Here is a 21,801-nt window from a genome sequence, read left to right as displayed (position 1 = left end):
CCTTATCTCGTTCCCAGGTTTGTGCACTGCCACTACTAAGGCCAATCATTACATGGCCTCCACTCCTTCAAATGCCCATGAATTTTACAATCTGCTTAGTTCATTGGTGGCAGCATCTCAAAATTTTCAGACTAACAGCCATTAGTAAGCAAATAAACCGTAACAATATAATCACACCCTCACCATTATTAGCATCAGAATAATTCATGAGAGGCAGTTTCACTCCTACTAACCACACCAAGTAGGTGTTTCACTGAAAAATGATAAGATACAGCATTAAGACCTTTCTTACTAAAAATCTCCTGTGACAGGTTTTGATCATAGATTACCCCAAACCAGAATCCCCATGAAAACCTTTTGAACATCTTCCCCACACAGAATACAGCAAAGGCCATGACAACTTCTTTATCATCTTGAATCTATTGAGAATTACCTGTAACTCAACATCACGTTCATCAGTAACCAGGTGACAAGGTAAGTCAGGAATAAAACGTAGATAACAAGAAGATCCTTCAGTTAGCCACTTGACTAAATTATGGTTCGATTTGAAAGATTTGCCTTACTATATTTTGACTTACTTTTGTATAATATAAATAGTTGTCAATTGTTATGTTTAATCAAAATGCACATGTTTGGCCTTTGTATTTCTCTGTTGTGTTTATGTTGTGAAGCATGTTGGCATGATATTGTTCAGTATCTTCTATCTGTGGAATTCATTATACATTTTCTATGATCAGATCGAATTAATTTATATTAATAAAATGAAGTTTTAAGGAAATTAGTGTGTACAATGAGTCTTTGACATAATGCATGTGTTAGATTAGGTCTTATTATTGTTTAGGCCATTTGTTGCCTAGGGATGTTTTTTTCATTGTTGAATTTTCCCTGCCCTAGCAATTTCTACTAGTAGCAGGAGGTCCTTTATTTTGACATTATAAAACGTGGGACACTCCTGATTGCAGAAGATTTGCATTTGACCTCTTTATATTCTTTTTGTCACTCTTCTTTTCCGTCAAGATTGACAATTATATTAACATAATTTTGACTTTGGCTGGGTATAAGTCTTTAAAAAAGTCTATGTATGATTGAAGAAATATGTATTCCTAATTATACAGATGTGCCTGTGTTTTGAGAATGTTACAATATCATTTATAAAGAGCATACGTTTAAAATGGTGACTAACAGCTTTACAAAAAAAAAATTGTTTCTAGTATCTGATTGCCACAGTGCTAATAAATCTTTATTGCACACTATGACTCTCATAAAGAGTTTGGGAGATGGATTAATCTGTCACAATTGTAATAGATATCCCATCTCTCTTAATGCAGGTGTGTTATAGCCTATGGCCCTTGTGATAAGGTGGAAGGGAAATCCATCATGGCATCTCATATACTCTAAATCAGGCCTTGTGTTTTTTATCCCCAAGACCCATCTGTTGTAAATGTGTGAGGCTGCAACCTTAGTTTGTCTTCGCTTCCTTCCCTGATCTTCTAGCAGAATTTATGCAGTACTGCATGACTGGTACTTCTTTGGCCCGTCAGGTCAAGTTCCAACCTTAACTAACTGGTTGATTTGGGGAATTAGAACAATGCCCTAAACAAGTAGCATTGGGTTATTTTTAGACCTGGCATCTTTAGAGTGGCCTCCCTGTCTTTTTGCCCTCTGACCTCCTGTTTTGCTGACTTCAGTTTGCTGGTTTTAGGATTCTGGGCACTGTACAACTGATGACCAGTGCTAAAGTGCCAGTGCTTTTTCACTAAACACATCGTAACATTGGATTATCCACAATTGGCATATTTAATTTACTTATAAATCCCTAGTAAAGTGCACTAGTACAGCGCCGAGGGCCTGTAAATTAAATTCTACTAGTGGGTCTGCAGCACTGATTGTGCCACCCACTTCAGTAGCCCTTTAAAACATGGCTCAGGCCTGCCATTGCAGAGCCTTTGTGTGCAGTTTCAACTGACATGTCAACCTGGCAAGATAACCCACTTGCCAGGCCCAAACCTTCCTTTTTAATACATATAAGTCACCCATACGGTAGGCCGTAGACAGCCCCCAGGGCAGGGTACAGTGTAATTCAAAAGTTGGACTCGTATTTTTAGGTTTTACATGTCCAGGTAGTGAAAAACTCCTAAATTCGTGTTCACTACTTCAAGGCCTATCTTGCCCATAGGTTTGCATTGGGATTACCTTATTCCATTTTATAAGTGTAATTTCCAATTGGGACAAGATAGACATTTTGGAGTTTGGTGTCTCTGGACTGACAATTTAAAATCACAACATATGGTGAAGTCGGATTTTAAATTGTAAGTCTGAAAATGCCACTTCTAGAAAGTTTAGTAACTGAAGGGTTGGGCCCTATTCGTCAGTAAGGCAGGGCCACTAAAACTACTATATTCACAGCAGATGGCCAGTACTGATGTATGAGCACCAGCCATACAATATTCGCAAGACCACTCTATTCAATAATAGTGACCACTATTTGTTTCTTTCTAATGAAATTTACCCGACTTTATTTTTTTTAGAATTGACACACACAGAAGGGAAAATAGCAAATGAAAATTCAATAATACACATTGTACCACCCACCATATATACTAAACATATAAATGCATTCAAATTAAACTAATCACATGAAAGACATTTGTACAATTCCAATATATATAAAACAACAATCAACATAAATATTAAACAGTTCTGAATTAACCAAGCCCAAGTTGAATAGCAACAATAATTTGCGGCAACTCAATCTAGGTTCCTTCAATCCTGTAACCAATGGGCACCGCAACTTAACAATGCTCTACTAGTGCAACCAGGAGAGTCCATCAAAACGTTGCCTATTTGACCCTGGTTGCATTGTAGTCTAATGATGCTTGTTAGTTGCGCTAATGTCGACACCTTTCGAACTCGCACGTCTCTTTGTGGGTTCTCATCAGGACTCAGAACTGTAAAAGAAACATAAATCACAATGGATACCGGAGCATCACAGGATGCAGTAGTGGTTATATATTGTGCAGCTCTATTGCATCAAGTTGAAAAGATCGTACCTTCATCCTTATGCCTAAAGAATATAGAAACATAAACAGGGACTGCTATATTTAATCTGGAGACTAAACTCCTGTCAATGATATGCTTCTAACCATAGTCCAAACTCACATCGATTCCTTGGCACACCTCTGCTGACCTCAACGTAAATTGACCATCGAGAAATTTCAGACGAACCAGTACCTGCAATTTGTAACCAAAATGCAAAGGTATGGTACTGTATTGACCTATAAACCTCACAATCTTACCCCTTCAATCAACTTGAGAAAGAAAAGCAACTTAATGCCAGCAGATGTAACACCCTTGTACTCATGTCGCCCCTTGTAACGTGCAAGAAGCATGCAATCAGTACAGTCCGAAATGATTATATCGAGGTAGCCCTACATTGCGCCATAATTCAATGATATACAGAATGTGATGCCGGGTAATGCATGAGTGTCCTCATTATGGTGGGGAGAGCCATCTCACTAAGTACTTGTGCACAAATACCAAGTGAGCTTAAACAATCCTTTCTAGCAGTATCCAGTGGGCATGCCTGGGCAAACAATCAGCATGGAATTGGCTTACTTCTTTTTGTGGGCCTGAATCCCACTGATAATGCAGAGTCAGAGCTGTGGCCATATCTTCAGGCTCCAAAATGTACCCAATGCATAGCGCGGACGTTCCAAGGACGTATTTGTTCTAGATAGTAACGCACAGAGCATGGTTACGTCCGTCCTGTTCCCGGTAGTAGGGACAAAGGGATGATGGGAATTGTGGCTCCAAGGTCTAATGTGGGACGAATAACACAGGAATCAATGCTGATTACACCCCCGCAAGGCAAAGGCTTGTTGTGTTGTTCCTAGGAATCCCTAGGACCTGCACATTGTGGATGACCTAAACTGAGAGGGAAACAGTCATTACAACGCATGCGTTACAACGCCTGCTTTTACCCCACATGCCGTTACAACGCAAATGGCTTGTTGCAGGGGGTATAAGGTGTTGGATTTAACTCCAACACCTTCCCTACTGTTGCACACACTGGAGTTGGAATTTTTTTTTTGTTTTTTTGAGGGGTTAAGTCGGGAGTCGGGTTTGCAATTCAGTAATGTAGGCCTTGTGATAGGGCGGTCTTAACAATTGAGCCAGGACCCTCCCAGGGCGGTCTCCCTCCCCGTAGCGTCTAGCAGTCTGGTATTTCCCCAAGAAGAGAATTTCTCTGTCCGCAACCTCCCTGTATTCCTCCAATAGAACTGTCTGCCTGTTCCCAGTCATGGATGCAGTGTGGTGTGCAGATGCCTCATCCAACGTCTTGAGATCGCGCTCAAGTTGTGTAAGTGTGTTGCGGAGGTCTCTGAGTACCCCAACGTGTTTAGCGATACAGGTGCCCCTGATGACCGCCTTGAAACCCTCCCACAGTACAGCCCACGTGTCTACCGAACCCGTATTGATTGAAAAATAATCTTCAATGGCTTCCTGGATTTCAGCCCTGAATACTTCATCCTGTACAGCGCGGTTAGGGAACCGCCACTGCCGCTCACAATTCAGGGCGGGGGACCAGTAAGAGCATCTTGACAGGGGAATGGTCGAATAAGTTCTAGGGAGCGTTTTAATCAGGGAGCACCAGCCCTCTATATCTGGGGAGAGAAGCCAAAAGTCAATCCGAGTCCACGTGTTTTACTGACCCGAATAGTATGTGTAGTCTGTAGTAGAGGGGTTTCGCTTCCGCCATACATCTAAGAGGGTATACTGGTCACAGAGCTCCATGAAAGCCCTGCGCGCCCATGGTTTAGAATCCTGAGCCGTCGAGGTACTATCTGCAACGGGGTCAGGGAGTAGATTGAAGTCTCCGCCCAGTATCAGAGAAAGTGGGTCCAAGCCACTCAATTGTGTCGATATAGTATGTAAGAAGGCAAGATCGTCAGTGTTAGGGGCGTATATGCAGACTAATGTAATAGCCCTGCCATAGAGCGATCCAGACACCGCCAGATAGTGCCCTTTGCTGTCCTGGAGAGTGGATTTGTGGCAGAACGGAACCCTGTTATGTATCAAAATGGCTGTACCCCTAGCATAATTGCTGTAGTTTTTAAAATATATATGTGGGCCCCAGCTAGCACCAAAGTGTGCTCTATCTGACTTGGGAAGATGTGTCTCCTGCAAGTAAGCAATGTCCACTTTGTGTCGCAATAAATAATGAAGGACCTGTCTCCGCTTTCGAGTATCATTTAAACCCCTCACATTCCATGAGAGCAGGGTAAGGGACGAAGGACCCTCAACATTACCAAACTTGCCCATCAGGTTGACAATGCAATTCAAACAAAATAGACAGTCTATCAATGTTGGCAGTTTTTAGCCAAGGATATAGCATGTGTTCGACAAACAAATGAAAAACGAAGACCATTGTCCAACCCACCACCCCCCACCCAGCCATGCCCCCGCGGGGGTTATGCCACATCCCAAAGAATAATGAATGTGAAGTACCAAAGAGTTTCATGCTGAGTCAACATTCCAAAAAAACATTACCCCAAAGCGAACAGAACCATACACAAAGGATACACCATGGGAGGGCAGCAACGCCCCGGCAAGACCCCAGCATGTTGCAAAATCAATACAAATTAACTAGTGTGTTCCTGCGACCACTCAACTACACCATCTGCAGTAGAAAGGTGTCTCAGTCATCCCGTGCCACTCAGTACCGGCTCCTAGAGGGAGTGCTGTGGGGTGGTGAGGTGGGGCGGGGCGGGGGAGCAGGGTGGCGGGTAGTATACTCCGGATTAAGGCCGAACGGAGTTAAGTAGCTAAATAAATAAATAAAATGAATTACATTGCGCGCGATGCAACGCCAAACCGGCGATGCAGTGCGCAATGTAATTCGTTTTATCTATTTATTTAGTTACTGAACTCCATTCGGCCTTATTCCAGAGTTTACTACTCCCAACCCTGCCCCTCCCCTGTCCCACCACCCGCAGCACTCCCTCCAGGAGCCGCTACTGGTGCCACTGCTGGAAAAGAGTTCCGCACTTGCGTCCGAGCCACTGTGCGGGGGAGAGGAGCTGGATCCAGGTCGGGCCATGATATCGTTCTTTTGTTTGTAGAGGCGACAAAATTCCTGCGCCTCCGTTGGGTTTTCGAAGATGCGGGTCCTGCCATCCACATCCACTTTAAGTCTGGCTGGGTACAGCATGCCATACCGGAGCCCAAGATTCCTCAAAGCGGCCTTGACACCACTGAATTTCCGTCGCGCCTCTTGGACCATGATAGTGAAATCTGGGTAGAAAGACAACTTAGAACCTTGCCAATCTACATCCCCTTTTTCCCTCGCCAGCCGAAGAATAGTATCTCTGTCTCGGATGTTTAGGACACGTGCCACAATGGGTCTGGGGGGAACGCCAGGGTTAGCGCGAGGGCCTAACGATCTGTGTGCCCTCTCGATCACAAAGCCGCTGGTGAAGGCCTCCTTCCCAAACAGGTCTAGCAGCATAGTCTCAACAAACCGATCCATTCAGCCAGTGGATGTCGATTCTGGGACCCCAAAAATACGGACTTTGTTGCGACGACTGCGCGCTTCCAAGTCTTCGTTCTTGGCAGCGACCTCCTTCAAAATGCGTTCCACGCGGTCGAGTCATTTGACGGACTGAGCCGTCCCGTCCTCAATGTCGGAGATGCGTGCTTCTGCTACGTCCAGCCACCTGTCATGCACTTGGACTTTAGCACCAAGGCTTGCGAGGGATTTGTCTAGAGAGTCAAAGCGGCTATCCAATGCCTTAAAACCAGCTCGCATTTCGTGCAGCAGGGAATCGGGAGGATCTACTGGTCCGCCATCCGGGCCCATGGTCCGTGCCGTCTCCGCCATGTTGGAGCCACGAGGAGGGTTAGTATTAGCAACCTTCTCGAAGGGCAGCGTTCTCTGCCAAGGGTCTTTGCGGCCCATGCTGCGGAGAGCAGAGAGGGGGCAGTCAGCGGGGGTCCCAGGGTATGGGACCAGTGCACAGCTCCCTGCAGCAACTCCGATTCGTCTATCAGGGCCAGCCGGTGTTAGGCTAGCCAGCGAGAGCACCACACGGTGGGTTATGAGGGAGCCGCAATCTTAAGCGGTCATGGGAGCCGTGACGGGGTGAGCTGGAGCAGTGGCGGGCAGCAATCCATGGGGGAAAGAAGTGGAAAGTAGCGTAGGCTGTACCAACATCCGTCCCAGTCCCACAGCTAATGGGCCAAATGCGGGGTTGGGCAATTGCACAGCCCATAGGAGAGGAGACAGTTCCGCATATGGGGGAATGTTGTGCAGCTCCACAGAGGCCGTGCAGCACCGGGCTCCAGGTGTAGAGAGCAGTATGAGGTGAGCAGTTAGGGCCCAGAGCCACAGGTGGCAGCGCAGCGCGGCTTACCCCGGTAGCAATCTGGCTGCCTCTTCAATGCAACAGGCGTGGGGTCTGTGAGAGCCGGGTCGGCTGCCGAAGTACGCGCTCCCTTCCTCTCTTAGGTCTTGCCCCGGGCGCATGCAGCTTCAAAAGCTGTTACCCCCGATCACGGACAGGAGCTCCAGCCCCGAAATCAGAGCACCGGAGGGGGGCGATGAGGCGCTCTCCAGGGCGGGTGATACTTACCGCCGCAGGCGGGGACGGGTCAGGGCAGATGAGGTCCGTGCTGGAAGGGATGGGCCCGGGACTTCAGGGACCCGCCGCGAACCCACAGCTCCCCATTTGGTCGCACCAGGGCGCCCAGCAATTCTATTTCGCCTTTGAAGGGTGCTGCAGCGGGTTAGGGAGCCATGGCGTTGCAGCGGGCCCTCGGTGGTGTGGTTAGCTGCAGGAACCAGCGGTTTCGCTGGAGGTCCGGACGGAGCTTCAAAGCCGAGCGGCCATCTCGGTCGCCGGCTTGGCCAGGCCCCTGAAGTTGGAATAGTTAATTATACTATTCCAACATCCAGTGCACCCTGACAGCATGCCAGGGTAAAAATATGCGCTGTAATGGCATGCGGGGTAAAAGCATGCGTTATAACGTCAGACAACCAAACTGAGGGCATGGTGTCCCAACCGCTTCCGGACACCACCACAGGATATGTCAGCCGTTAGACCAGCTAGATCTACAGTGCCACTACTACCCCCCTGTATCTGGTGTAGGTAGTTTCTGGCAACCACTGAACATGACAACCCTGATTCCTCTGGGGTCGTAGAAAACAGTACAGTACTTTTCGCTCAGTCCCTCGTGCTTTTTTATTCTCAGAAGATACACAGGATGGCAATTAGGACGTTTCAATAAGTATTTATTGGTCTAGCGTCAGTCTTGGGTAAAACATATTTGCTGCGATATTCAGGAGACAGAAGCATACAAAAGAAATTGCTATATACCAATATAGTAAATAGTAGATACATTTCTACCATAGTGCTAAGAAGATGAACATAAGCAGTTCATATAAAAACAGTAGCATTTGCATATTCCTAAAATGCACGCCCAAAGTAATATGCCTAAATGTACCTAGCCTAGATACATATGTGTAGCATGTATATGCGTCTAGGTAGCCAAGAATCCCCTAGGGAAAAACCTTCCCCCCTCACCTGATGGTAGAGAACGAGGATGACACCCCGCAAGGGATGTCAGAGCGCTGCATGTCGAAGATTCAGCATGCAGGACCCCATGTCAGCTTGGATTGAATTCTCCTCTAATTTGCAGGGGGGATTAAGGGTCTTATATAGTAGAGTGGTCACTCCAGGGTTTCTTCTAGAATCGATATGTTTTGAAAACAGTCATAACTGTTTTGAAAACAATCATAAATGTTTTTCTAAACAAATGCGATCATGCACAGCTGGCTGTTGGCCAAGGATGAAAAAAGTGGTGACCCTTATACAGAATAATCATGCCGTGCCTGAGGACATGTTTATGTATGTCAGGTCCTGGGATTAGGATAGCACACTAAGAGCTGATGTCAAAGAGACAGGAGGAAGCTACTAGGCAAAAGGTCACCTGTTTCAGAACCGGTATTTTCGTGTGGATGGGACAATGTATGTAAAAAGAGGCATACATGAAAAGACTAGCCTAAAGGACATGACAGGCCTGTGCAACTATCCAGTAGTCAGATGGTACATTTCGGTCATTTTATTCAGACCATCAGTCACGGTATTAAAATATAAGATTAAACATGCCTCTTTATGAGTTAATCTTGCCTGAGCATCTCCTCCTCGAGGATCGTCGAATTGTAGCTAAGACTGTCCAGCGTAACTCAGCTTCTGTATGCTTTTTAACAATTACATTGAAAAAAAGCATACAGAAGCTGAGTACTGGATAGTTGCACAGGCCATTGCCTTGTGGGGGTTCAATCGGCGTTGATTATTATTGAATAGAGAGGTCTTGCTAATATTTGTATGGCTTATGATCATACGTCAGTACTGGCCATCTGTTGTGATTGTAGTACTTTTAGAAAGTTGGCAATTTCTTACTTTAACCATCCTGTGCCTCTGCCTGACTCTGACCCCTGAAACCATCAACTCAGTACACTTCTGGACCTGAGGACACTCTGCCAAGAAGAAGAACTGCAGTGCTGTACTCTGTTGGACTTTGCTGGCTCCTGCTTTGTTGTGCCTGCCCAGCTGCCTGCTATCCTCCTTGCTTGGTGATGAGAAGGACTGGACCTGAACCTCTACATTACCAGAACCAGTGACTCCACAGGCTTGCTGGCTTGCCCCCTTTTCTGAAGTCTCAGGAACATCAAAGACTTCATTCATCCCTGCTAGAGCCTCTGGACTCTGCCACCTGTGGCTCCTGCCATGCCAAGTGGTGCCAATCTAGTCCTGGGCCCTTGGAGGTGGGTTTTCCTGTGAAATTCCATGCATCACCTGCTTTTCACCCCTCTAAACCGACGTATTCGATGCCAAAGCATTGTCGCTGCGAGGGCTCCACACCGCAGCCCACCGACGACGCATTGGCTTCATCGCCCAGAGCACGACAACAACGAGGGACCAAACTGCATGGCTCGATGATGACACATTTCCTTCATTACCCAGAGCTCCATGAAGAAGTGAGACCCAACTGCGTAACTCGTAACCAATGCATCGCCTACAATTCATTGGATCAATGCATCGCCTCCTCCGCTCCTTGCAGCTGCTCCTCGAAGTTGACAGTTGTACTCCTTTAAGGTATTGTTACAGCGGGGCCTGCATGGCTTCTGATCGGACCTGTGATCCATCGTGGTTGGCTTTACTTTTCAGATTTGACCAGGTCCAGCGTGACCAGATTGCCCCAGTTGGTGATTTATGACTCTAAGCACTATATTTCAAGATATTCTTTAACAATTCATAACTCCGGTTCTACGAATTGGATATTTGTCATTTTTGTCTTGATTTGTTCATTAAATTAAGCTCTATTTTTCTTCTTTGATGGCTTTCAGCATTGGTGTTAGCAGAGGGGATTAAATTGTTCCGAACAACTGATATAAAACAATAGTTTATCAATTGGCTCTGGATTTCAAATACGAAAATTAATGATAGTGACCTCCTTTCTCGTCCAGAAAAATCCCTAGGTATTTATAAAAAGGGAACCTATTGAGTTGACACTTATTTAGAAATCAGATGCCTTTTTTATGAAACCTCTTTAAAAAAATATAACTTTTGTTTTCATGCTGTTAATCATAAAGGATCCCAGCTTTCAGTAATCCTCCATCCTCAAAAGTAACCTCAATAAGTTAGTATCTAAAAGGACAGTGTTGTCAGCATACTGAAGGAAAATAGCATGAACCTAATTTTGGTGTAAAGGGTCAAATGGTCTTCAATGAGAATCGCAAGCCAGCTACATAAATGGTGAAAAGCAAGGATGCAAAAACACAACCCTGTTTCAGGGCTATTAAAGTTCTATTCTTTGATAGGATCATTCCATTTGAGTAAATTGTATCCTTATCCATGGGTCATTGTGTGAAGGCTAACCCGGCAGAGTGAAGAATACTGAAAGCAGGATGGTGGGTGCCGAGAATGCTGAAGCTGTGGCTGCAGATGCTGGCGTGACCGAAGCAGAATCAGTCAGGAGAACAATTGTTGCCGTGCTTATGGTGAGAAGGATGGACTTAGGGTCTCCCACACTTCCGGCGTTGACATCGGGCAACCGCAACTGCCAAAAATGGCATTAACCCCTTCCCTGCGGGGGTAATTATCCTGCGGTGCGGGGGGGGCCGCGGCGCCGCTGTGCTCGTGATGAGCTCAGCTCGTCATGACTCACAGTGGAGCTGTGCTCATGACGTGCTGAGCTCGTCACGACCCTGCCCACTCATTAATTCTCCCGCACAGGCGGGGAATTAATCGCGCGGGCCGCGTCAGTCATGAGCTCCACTGTGACTCATGACGAGCTGAGCTCGTCATGAGCACTCAACGGGTTAAGAAAGGTGGGAGGGGAAAGACTGAAATTGAGTCTTTGGGAAAACATACATTGTAGGCACAGGGCCGCAGAACATGAAGAGGGAAGGTGGAGAAGGAGTCTGGGAGACCACCACAACAAGCAAGGGAGGGGCTACAATTCAATAGCCTCAATGAGGTAGCACCAAACACCAGGATTATTAACTCCAGTCAATAGTAGCTCAAAGAAGACGGGAAACCATGTGGAAAGACTATAAAAGTATGTTTTCTTGCAGGCAGACTTTGGTGAAGAGGAAGATAGGATAGATGTGGGAAGCAGTCTTAGAGAGAGTACCTAAACTTGTGTTTTTCTTGTAGGTTTACCCTGAACAATTCCAGGGGAGGTGTACCATTTGGGAAAAAGGTGAGCAAAGAAAGTATTAGTAACTTAAGAGACTTCAGAATTATATTCTGGGAAAGAGAATTTTTCCTTTGAAATTATTTTGGAGAATTGCAAAGCAATGCCAGTAGTTAAGAGTTACAAAAGCCATCAGTAAGGATCTTGGTATCCTGAACCCGCTACTTTGCTTCATAGCTTTGTTCTTTCCACATTGCTGAACGCAGCTTTGAAATCTAAAATCATGCATGAATAGGGACAAGAGAAGGGACTGACCATTGGATTAAAAAATATAAAACTAATATATTGTGTTGCGTAACTGGCCTTAACCCAGTTTGATAAAAGGAGATCTGTTATTTGACTGTACCACAAGTTTCTAATTCTTTGAGAATGATACAGGCATAGAATTTTGAGTTGACGTCTAATAGGGCTACAAGCCAGAAATGTGAGGGATTATTTTTGGGGTCCTTTTTAAGTAAAGCATATTAAAATAGATTTTGTCCATGAATCAAGGATGATATTATTTAAAGAAGAGTTCTGAGAAACTAAATGGTGACAAGAGGGCCAAAATGTTTGGTTTTTATCACCCTTTTGAGGAAGCGGTTTACTAGTTTGAGTGGGTAGGTGTCCACCACAATTAATATAGGGCCTTATGCCCAAAGCTATTTTGCCTTTGTAAAGGCTTCCATTCATAAAATCGGAGCCTTTGCACCTGAAATATAGCTTTTGGGTATGCTCAAAACCCAATTTGTGATTAGGTAACTTGTGATTGCGTTTTGTTATAAATGCTTTGTGAAGATATGGAGATGAAAAAGAAGATGTGGATATGTTAGTAGGTTCTGTGTGTGGAGCAGAAAGGGGATTTAATGTGGTCAACGACATGGAATGGAATGGAGAAAAGCATTGCAAGATGATGATGAGTACAAATGCGTAAGAAGAATCATTGTGAAAGGATAACCATAAGAAAAGACAATGACCAGATCACAATAATGGAAAGTAAATGAAGAATTATCAGTAGAAGGTGATATGACTGTGTGTATCGATATGGTGGTTGCACCCAATTCCTAGGGCAGACATTATTGGAGCTAGCACATCCAGGCATATCTTGCACCAGAAGCAGTTATAGTTGGACTATTGGTGGCTGACCATGGACAGAGGTGTGCATGAACGGTTGTGCTGGAAGTAAGATGTCTGCCAAAGCATAAATGGTGCAAACGTGTCCCTTAATATTCTTCACTCTGCCTGAAGGACCATTGGATAACACAACCATATATTTAATAAGACCCATCAATATTTTATCAATTCAGAAAAGATTCACAATTGTCCTCGTAGGCAATTATAGTAAATGGATGTTGGTCAAGGTAATTGCTTGCCCTACTTCTGAAGCTGAGATGACATTTCCCAGAAAGGTATTTTCAAAGGAAGTATTTCCAGATCAAGTTCTGAGTACCTACAGAGTACAATTCAAATCACTACCCATGAAAGCCTTCCTGGGAGAAGGTGGTGTAAAACATATCACAACCTCATTTATACCATCCACAATCAAATGGCCAGGTCAAACCTATGAACAAATTCATTAAAGAAACCATATGTTAGCCTAGAATAGTGCCATATCCATCCTTGATACTTTGCAAGCATGATTGTGGGCCTATAGCACTATGGCACGTAATATTCCTGATAGTCATTGTTAAAACCAGCACATTGAGCTGGCCATGCCTATGGCCCTTATTAAGAGTGGGCAGGAATGTTCGGACATTTGTGCAAACCCCAGTTTGTAGAGGATTCAGAATTCAGAGTTGTGTGTTTAACACACCCCACAAATACTGGGTGTGATAAACTCTGTGCCCTTTCAAATTTCAGCGAGTCAAACATACCAAAAATGTAAATGGGAAAAAAAGAACAGTAACTACTGTGACATACATTTTTTGGTGCATTAAGCACTGAAATGTGTATGTTTTTCCCAAAAACTGACAATAGGCGCAACGTATTGCACCTGATAATTTCCAAACCTTGGCAGGTCAGATTTCGTTGGGTGTAGTAAATAGCATCTACCCCTCCAGGGCACTCTCAATGAGGTTCTATATAACTTATATGTAGAAATGACATAGATGCAACAAATCTTGAGGTGAGTTATGAATTTCTTCAGTTCACTGCATTGTAAAGCTCTCAACAGTTTACTACTCCTGTGCAATGCACCATTCTTCCCACATGGAACAGTTGCAAGTCTCCTCTTCCTTCTTTCCTTCAGTGTAGCCTACTAGGTTACAGTATTCTGACCCAGTTGAGTGCTAGAAACTTGGGACTGGGTCACAAAACATTGTTGACTGGCTCTGTTTAGTGTTGTTGGGAGTAAGTTAAAGGAGTGCTTGCTCCAAGCACCTTTTACCACCAAATTATGAAAACAGGATTCTGAAGGGGGTAAAGTATGATAAGAATGTTTGTGGATATTTGTTGTGTGTTATTTGTTGTGTGTTGTCTTGTTATGGTGTTAATGTATTCTGTTTGTTTGTGCTACATTATTGTCAAAAGATTTTGTGGTGTTGTATTGAGATTGTTGTGTTGCGTACTCTTTTAACTGTTTTATGATAGTCCTGTTGTGTTTTAAGTGTGTTGTTAGATCACGCTGTAAATTTTATTGGGTTATTTATGTTGTTTACTTTAGATATGTGTAAAAATGCTGCTACATTTCCATCCAAAAGCAGCATACGCCTTGAAAGTTCTTGTGACAAGCAACCATTTACCACTAACAAAGGTGGCAAAATAGCAGTGCTCCAGCTCTCCATCTACATAAGACTCTAGGCATCCCCAAACTATAGCAGAGACTGTCTTAACTTAGAACTCCCAGTGCTCACTTAATGTGATTGGGCATTGGCCCTCATACTAAGTTGGACAGAAACACCAGCATCCCCTAGTTTCCCTGCACGCATTTTGCAAGGTAATGCGTTATAAAATTTGCTTATGGAAAACTGGCTGGAAAGAGGAAAAACGAACATCCGATTTCACAAGTTGTTCCTCATTCTGGTTGGAAAGCTTCGAATCGTATGGCAGTTTTGCCTCGAGAAAAAAACGCAAAGTGCAGCAATGCATTTTACACTGGAAAAAATTACCATACAGTAAAACCATGCTACTAACTATAAGGGATATTGTCTAGTCTTATATACTTACACTGCAGATATTGTTATGGCCCCTTATTTTCCTCATTGGCAGATAAAAGTTTCACACAGTAATGCAGCACTAAAAAAAACATCCTTGTTGAACATTTGCCATCATTCCAAAATAATAGCAAGTTTAATATAACCCCAACAATTTGTTTTTCTGACTCTCAGGAACGGATCACAAAACATTTTTGACCAATGCAATTTCATGACCTTAGTAGTAAGTTAAGGATTTGCTTGCTCCAAACACCCTTAAGCACAGTATTATGAAAACACTATTCTTGAGGTAGCAATGTGTGACATTCTTTTTATATATTTGTTGTGTGGCATTTCTTTGGCAGTGATGTGTTCTGGTTTTTTTTTTTTGTGCTGCTGTGTTTTTATGCTCCAATATTACAATGTGATGTATTTTATTGTGATGGTTGAGTTGCATTCTATTTTCATTGTTTTATTTTGCTCGTGCCCTCTAGTTTCAACTGTGTTGTTACGCTGCTTTGTGTACGCTATTGGGTAATATTCTATCGTTTACTTGAAATATGTCAACAAAAGCTGCCACATTTTCCAGCCAAGAGCAGCAAATGCCTCAAATGTTCCAGTGATAGGCAGCCATTTACCATGGTTTAAAGGTCGTAAAATAGCACCGCTCCAGCTCTTCAGCTACTGAAGACACCAGTCAGCCTAAAACTGTGTCAGGGACTGTGTTTTAAAGTAGCGCTCTGCTAACGTGCAATCAGCAGGGCTGGGTTCATGCTTTGTCCGTCATTTGTGCCAGTGACTGGTTGGTCCTGTCATTTGCTGATGCCAGCTAAAGAAACTGTAAAAGAGCCGTACTGGAGACCAGGCTTCAATGTCTCCCTGCCCTTGGCTAACTTCATTCCATTGTAACGGTTTAAAGCGTGCCGCAGACACCCAGTCGTAGAACAGTTGGGTGGGGTGTGCCAATTTACAGAAAGGAAGCCGAGGCGTTTAGACAGTTATTGTCTCTGTTCTGTCAGTGATGAATGGAAGTCAAGAGGCTGGAGGAGTTGATTCCTGGCAGCTGTGCCTTCTCTTACCAGCAGTCACATGTTTCCATGTCTGTCGACGAGGACTGGCTTATTCTCAGGGTCGAGGTTCATCCTAACGGTGTTCGATCCCCGCGCCCCATTTGTACCGCAGCCGTTTTTAATGATACCTTTATGGAGACAGAAAAAGTCCTCTAATGCGTTTTTAGTATTGAGACTCTGCGTGCCACAGGTGAGTCATTAAGAGGATTTTCAGTTAAGTCATGGCTTTCCATGACGTGCGACTTAAAGGTGCCCCCTAATTAGGAGATGCGGGACTTTTATATTATTTGGAAGGAATGGCATTGAAATATTTTCTCCTATCGCTGCACGAGAAGTGTGCAGACATTTCTCGACTACACTTGTTTATCTTGGATCTTTTGATGCCAGGATTGCCCTTGCAAAATAAAGCTTTGGCAGAATTCAAACTACGGTTGTGAAATGGAACAATTTCTTGAATTTGACAACATTTGTCATATTCAAGACAATTTAGAATTACGCCACTTTGCAAATGTTTCTCCCACAGAAGACTGATCCGTGCAAGGAAAAGTCTGGAGAACAGACATTTTATGCTCGAACCAGTCTTCTGCTGGTATTTCACCTTGACTTTTTGTACTCATGGCAAGACCTTGCATATAGAATTAATGCAAGATATCAGCAAACCACGTCTCATTCTAAAAGTATTATTTTGTAAACTTTTCATGACATTTTGGGTAAAAATGTTCAAAATTGTACTCATTAAAATGTATTACTTTGTAGTCTTGATTGGGGCAGCGACCTCACAAGATCATTAACGGTATTGAAAACAAACCAGTATACTGAATTCCTCCCCTCCCCCAAGCAAAAGGTCTGCCCCACAAAACACAATTAGGCTCATGAATTTGCAAAGCGATGCAAGTGGCAAGCTATGATGCAATCAATTGTGTTGCAAAGCGTATCAGGATGTAAGCATCCCATTGCGTCATAAGCACCTTAAGGAATGTGCAAATGCCTATGTTTACAGTTGCACCATAAAAAATGGATATATTCTTAGCTCTAAGACAAATGAAGATGGCATTTAATATGCAGGTAACGCAACTTAATTTTATTTTTTGCAATGACTCTTACATCCTCACTTAATAAATGCAATTTTTATTTCAAATGCAACCAATTTAGCATCAGTTCAGAAAAATCTATGGTCATGATATTTAGTAAGAGATGAGGGAAGGCAGTTTTTGTTTGCAAACTGAATGACATTACAGAGGATGGGGTAGCTCACACCTGATAACTGGGGGTGCAGCTCACTTATAACCTGTCTGTCGATATTCATGCAAAGGGACTAATTGAAAATGGTCGTGGTCATAGTCTACAGGGTAGACCTGAAAACGGGACATTAATCAATAGAATTGATCAGAGAAACTGAGGAGTCTACGCGTATGACTTTGAACCTTTGAGGAGTAATATTTCAAGAAAATGCAGTCTGCAGAAATTGGATATATAAATACTGGTAAACCTACTAGTTACTCCAGGATTTGCTATCCGGCTGGAGGTAGGTCTCACAAATATAGATTATCAATACTGTTAGACCTGTCAGCCTTAGGGTGGTCTTCTCCTAAACATATGCTGATTTCGTTTTTGTTGGTCTTAGGACTCTGCAGACTTTATAACTGCTATCCATTGCTAAAGTGTGTGTACTCTCTTCTCTAAACACTGTAATGTTGGCTTAAACTCAATTAGCACATTTAATTGACTTATAAGTCCCTAGTAAAGTGGTACTTCATGTTCCCAGGGCCCAGAGGCGGTTGGCGACTGCAAAAAGTGGTAGGGCATAAGTCCATACACAAGATTTAACTGTTCATGCAAGCAAAGCAAGTGGGACCGATCCTTTCAGCCCTGGATGTTTTGCCCCCTTGGTCACATGTTTGAATCTCAGCAGGTGCACTTTGTCTTTCGTCATCCTGAGCTCAATAACATTAGAAATACTGCATCAGCCTATCTTTCAGACCTGGCTAGAGGCAAGAGACTTTGACTGTCCAGAGTTCCTTCAACATTGGCCAACATTACCAGACTTTGGCCACCAACCCAATCAGTTTTACCTATACACTTTATTGACACACACTCACCTACATTGAACAATTTTCTCTCCTTCCCCGTAATTCCTTTCTTTGCTTACCGATTCATATTCGCACATCCACATTACACTTCCCACTACCTCTCACCCACCTCAAATGCCTAGCCACCCATAGTTCTCCACCCCACCCACTTAGAAACCCTCTCCAAACAGTAGTGTTGGATAGGCCTGTCAGGGACTCTGACACAATCAGATAGGCTCACTTGAAAGGCCTGCGTGTCAGCCGATGATTTTTGGTCCTGCATGTCCCACAATACCAAAAACACAGGCCCAGATACTAACCCTTTTCAAACCCACCCTTCTGGCATTGCCAGAGTGATTGGCAGTGTTGGACTGGCCTGTCGAGCAGTGACTTGCACATTTACACAAACACACAATTTCCCCATAGAAACAAAAAAGCTGCACTTAGTGCCTGAGTTAATGCCTATTTTATTTCCCCTTCTGACTATATTTGTTTAATGTGACAGTGAAATAGCTAGATGTCCAACTTCACATTTCCTAACTATAAGAGGAAAAAATATGCATCAGCAGTCATAACTATGAATCAATTAACACCGACCCCATTAAAGCTGGAGTGAGATTAGCAGTTAGATAACAAATAACAGCTTTATATACTCTTCTACACATACCCCCTGAAAGGTTCCATTTGACTTGGGATTTCCAGGCTGTGTGCTTCATGGTGTATTAATTGAAACTCTGAATGGTTTCTCTTCAGCTGTAACATGTTGCAAGCATTAGGCTTGTCATCTTATTTGAGAGTGGGACGTGGTGTAATAATCTTGTGCTATCCCATCTTGTGGCAAGATGGGAAAGGATAGAGTTAAGAAGAGTGCAGTATGCAGCTGAGTGACATGCAGATTTCTGTAACAGGAGCTTGAAAGTAAAATGCCTGAGGCTGTTATTATCAGCACCCCAGCAGGAGGAGGAGATAGGCGAGGTACATCACCATGCTCACTTGAAATACAGGGGCTGTTGGTGGGCAAGACCATCAATGCTGGAGCATGAGCAACATGAGCTACATACTTAAATGTGCACAGTTTGTAAAAGTATCTCACTCTCTCAGATCTAAGGTCAGTCACCAACGAGCTGTGTTCATTCTAACTGTAATCAAGTGAAGGAGGCCCCAAACGAACAGGGGCATGGCCCCTACACTGTAATACAAAATCTGCCACTGCCAGGCCTTTAAACTAAATGCTACTAGTGGGCCTGCAGCACTTATTGTGCCACTCACTTAAGTAGCCCTTTAAACCTATGTCTGGCCTATGTGGGCAGTTTTAAACTACCATTCGGACCTGGCAAAATAAACCTTTTTCCAGACCTAAACCTTCCTTTTTTATACATATAAGTAATTTCTAGGTTAGGCCCTAAATAGTCAATAGGGCAGGGTACAGTGTATTTCAAATGTTGGACATGTACTTTTAACTTTTGTATGTCCTGGTAGTGACTCTTAAATTCGTTTTTCACCACTGCAAGGCCTAGCTATCCCATAGGATAACATTAGGTTAACTTATTTAATATGTAATAACATTCAATTGGGTGCACGTAGGAATGTCAGGTTTGGTGTCCAAAGACTCATAATTAAAAACCCTCGTTAATGGTAAAGTCAGATTTTAAGATGCAATGCTGAAAATGCCACTTTCAAAAAGTTGGAATTTTCTAGTCACAACCATTTGCCGCTTGCAGCCTGTGTCCTTGGTCACATGACTAGGTGTAGCTGGCAGTTGGTCTTTGTGTATTGCTTTCAGACAATGAGACAAAGGGGGAATAGGTGTTGCCAGGGTCAGCCATCTCTGACTTGAATAGGGGCAGAGATGTTCACCTACCACTCATTCACAACACAAAGACCTGACTGAGCACTCTCATAAAGGGTTTGATACTAGTTTTTTGTGTCACCAGACAAGCTGGGGCCAGAGCAGGAAGGCAGGAAATTCCAAACACTTTTTGGGGTAGACACCTACAGAACCTTCCCCTACTTCAAATCGGCACCAGGTATAATATTGGACCCTCAGACCCAACTCTTCAGTACACATCTAGACCTGTGAAGGACTCAGTAGGACTGCTGTTGTGCTCTGCAAGAAGGACTACTACTCTGCTACTCTGCTGCCTCAGTGAGAAGGACTGTACCTGCATCTTGAACCTAGACGACCAGAGTGACTCCATGGGCTAGTTGGCCGGCCTCCTGACCAGAGCCTCAGGGACAGAAAAGACCCCAACCACCTTGAAACCAGCACCTGGGCTCTACCTGGTGTGCCCCCCAGGTGGTGCCATCCAGACCTGGACCCTTGGAAGTGGGCCTGAAGGTGCTCTGCCAGTTCAGCTGGGGTCCTGTGAGCATAACCAAGGCAGCGCGATGCATCTCTTCACAGCCTCATCAGAACAGCTGCTGTAAAACATCCCCAATGCAGGACCTTGCATCGCAGCCCACAGCTTCCACGGAACTGCCACTGCATGACACATCCTTGATGCTTCCTCAATGCAGGTCTTCGCATTGCAGACCCCTCAACAACTATGCAGTACTTCACATCACAGTCCGGCAGCTCCCTCGAAACTTCCTCTTCACGACGCATCTTTGCGGCGGGGTCTCACAACACTCCACAACAAGGATTTAAGGTACTTTGTTCAGAGGGCCTTACTTGGACCCTGTATCGGGCCAACGCTCCATCGCAGTTGGCCTTAACTTGTGACTTTGTCCCAGTACGGTATGACCAGATGACCACTGTTGGTACTTTGAGCTTCTACTGATTGGACTTTTCTTGTTTTGGTCTCAAATTATGTATTACATTTTATTCTATTTTTCTGAATTGGTGTGTGATTTGTCTTGAGTTGTGTTTTCACTTTATTACTGTTTGAAGGGTTGCATACATACTTAAAACATTGGCTCAAAGTTAAGCCTGACTGCTTTGTGCCAAGCTACCAGAGGGTTAAACACAGGTTAATGTGGGGGTTGTTTTTGTTTCACCTCCCTCAACCAGTAACCCAATTTCCAACAAATTCTCTGTTAGATCATTGTCATATTTTAGCGTAGTTTCTGGCTAATCAAGGATCTGCCTTAGATGTTGGTATGAGCTACAAATTGTAAAATAAATATGGTTAATGGAGTTACAATTTGTATATATTATTAGAGCAACTGAGGTTAACTGTATACCACATTATGCATGTTCATGATCACTCGCTCTGGAAGGAAAAGCTAAACACTATTGAAAAATAAGTGAGTATAGGAGGAGATTTGAAACAATGTGATTGATCACCAAAATATATGTTTATAGCAAATACATCAATCCAATGTAAACCACAGCTATAACATGCTGCATATCCAGTCACGCCAAACAAGGCAATAGTTTGGTGAAAAAGAGGGTAGGACAGTGACGTGTACATGAAGTGATTGGGCTTGGAAGCGTAGAACGCATGTTTAAAGGGTGTGCTGATTATGTGTTCAAGGTATGCATTCGAGTTGTACATGTGCTGCAATTTTGTATTCTGACTTCCTCTAGTGCTTCCAATATGAAAGATTATATAAGTGTCATCTGTATAGAAAGCTATGCCCAATTTTATGAAGTATGGAGACTGTGGAGTTTATTTAAGGCTTGGAGGATGCAACATATTCACACAAAAATTGGCCGATGTGTTTACAGTGTATGCATGGGTAGACACGCCACTATATTATCTTATTAGAAGATTGGAACAGTATGGGCTTTAACATTTTTTAGTTGCTGACTAAGAGATCAATTGAGGAATGAACTATGCTAGTATCAAC

Source organism: Triturus cristatus, chromosome 6 (genome assembly GCF_964204655.1).
Source record: "Triturus cristatus chromosome 6, aTriCri1.1, whole genome shotgun sequence".
NCBI lineage: Eukaryota > Metazoa > Chordata > Amphibia > Caudata > Salamandridae > Triturus > Triturus cristatus.
This window is presented reverse-complemented; position numbering follows the sequence as displayed.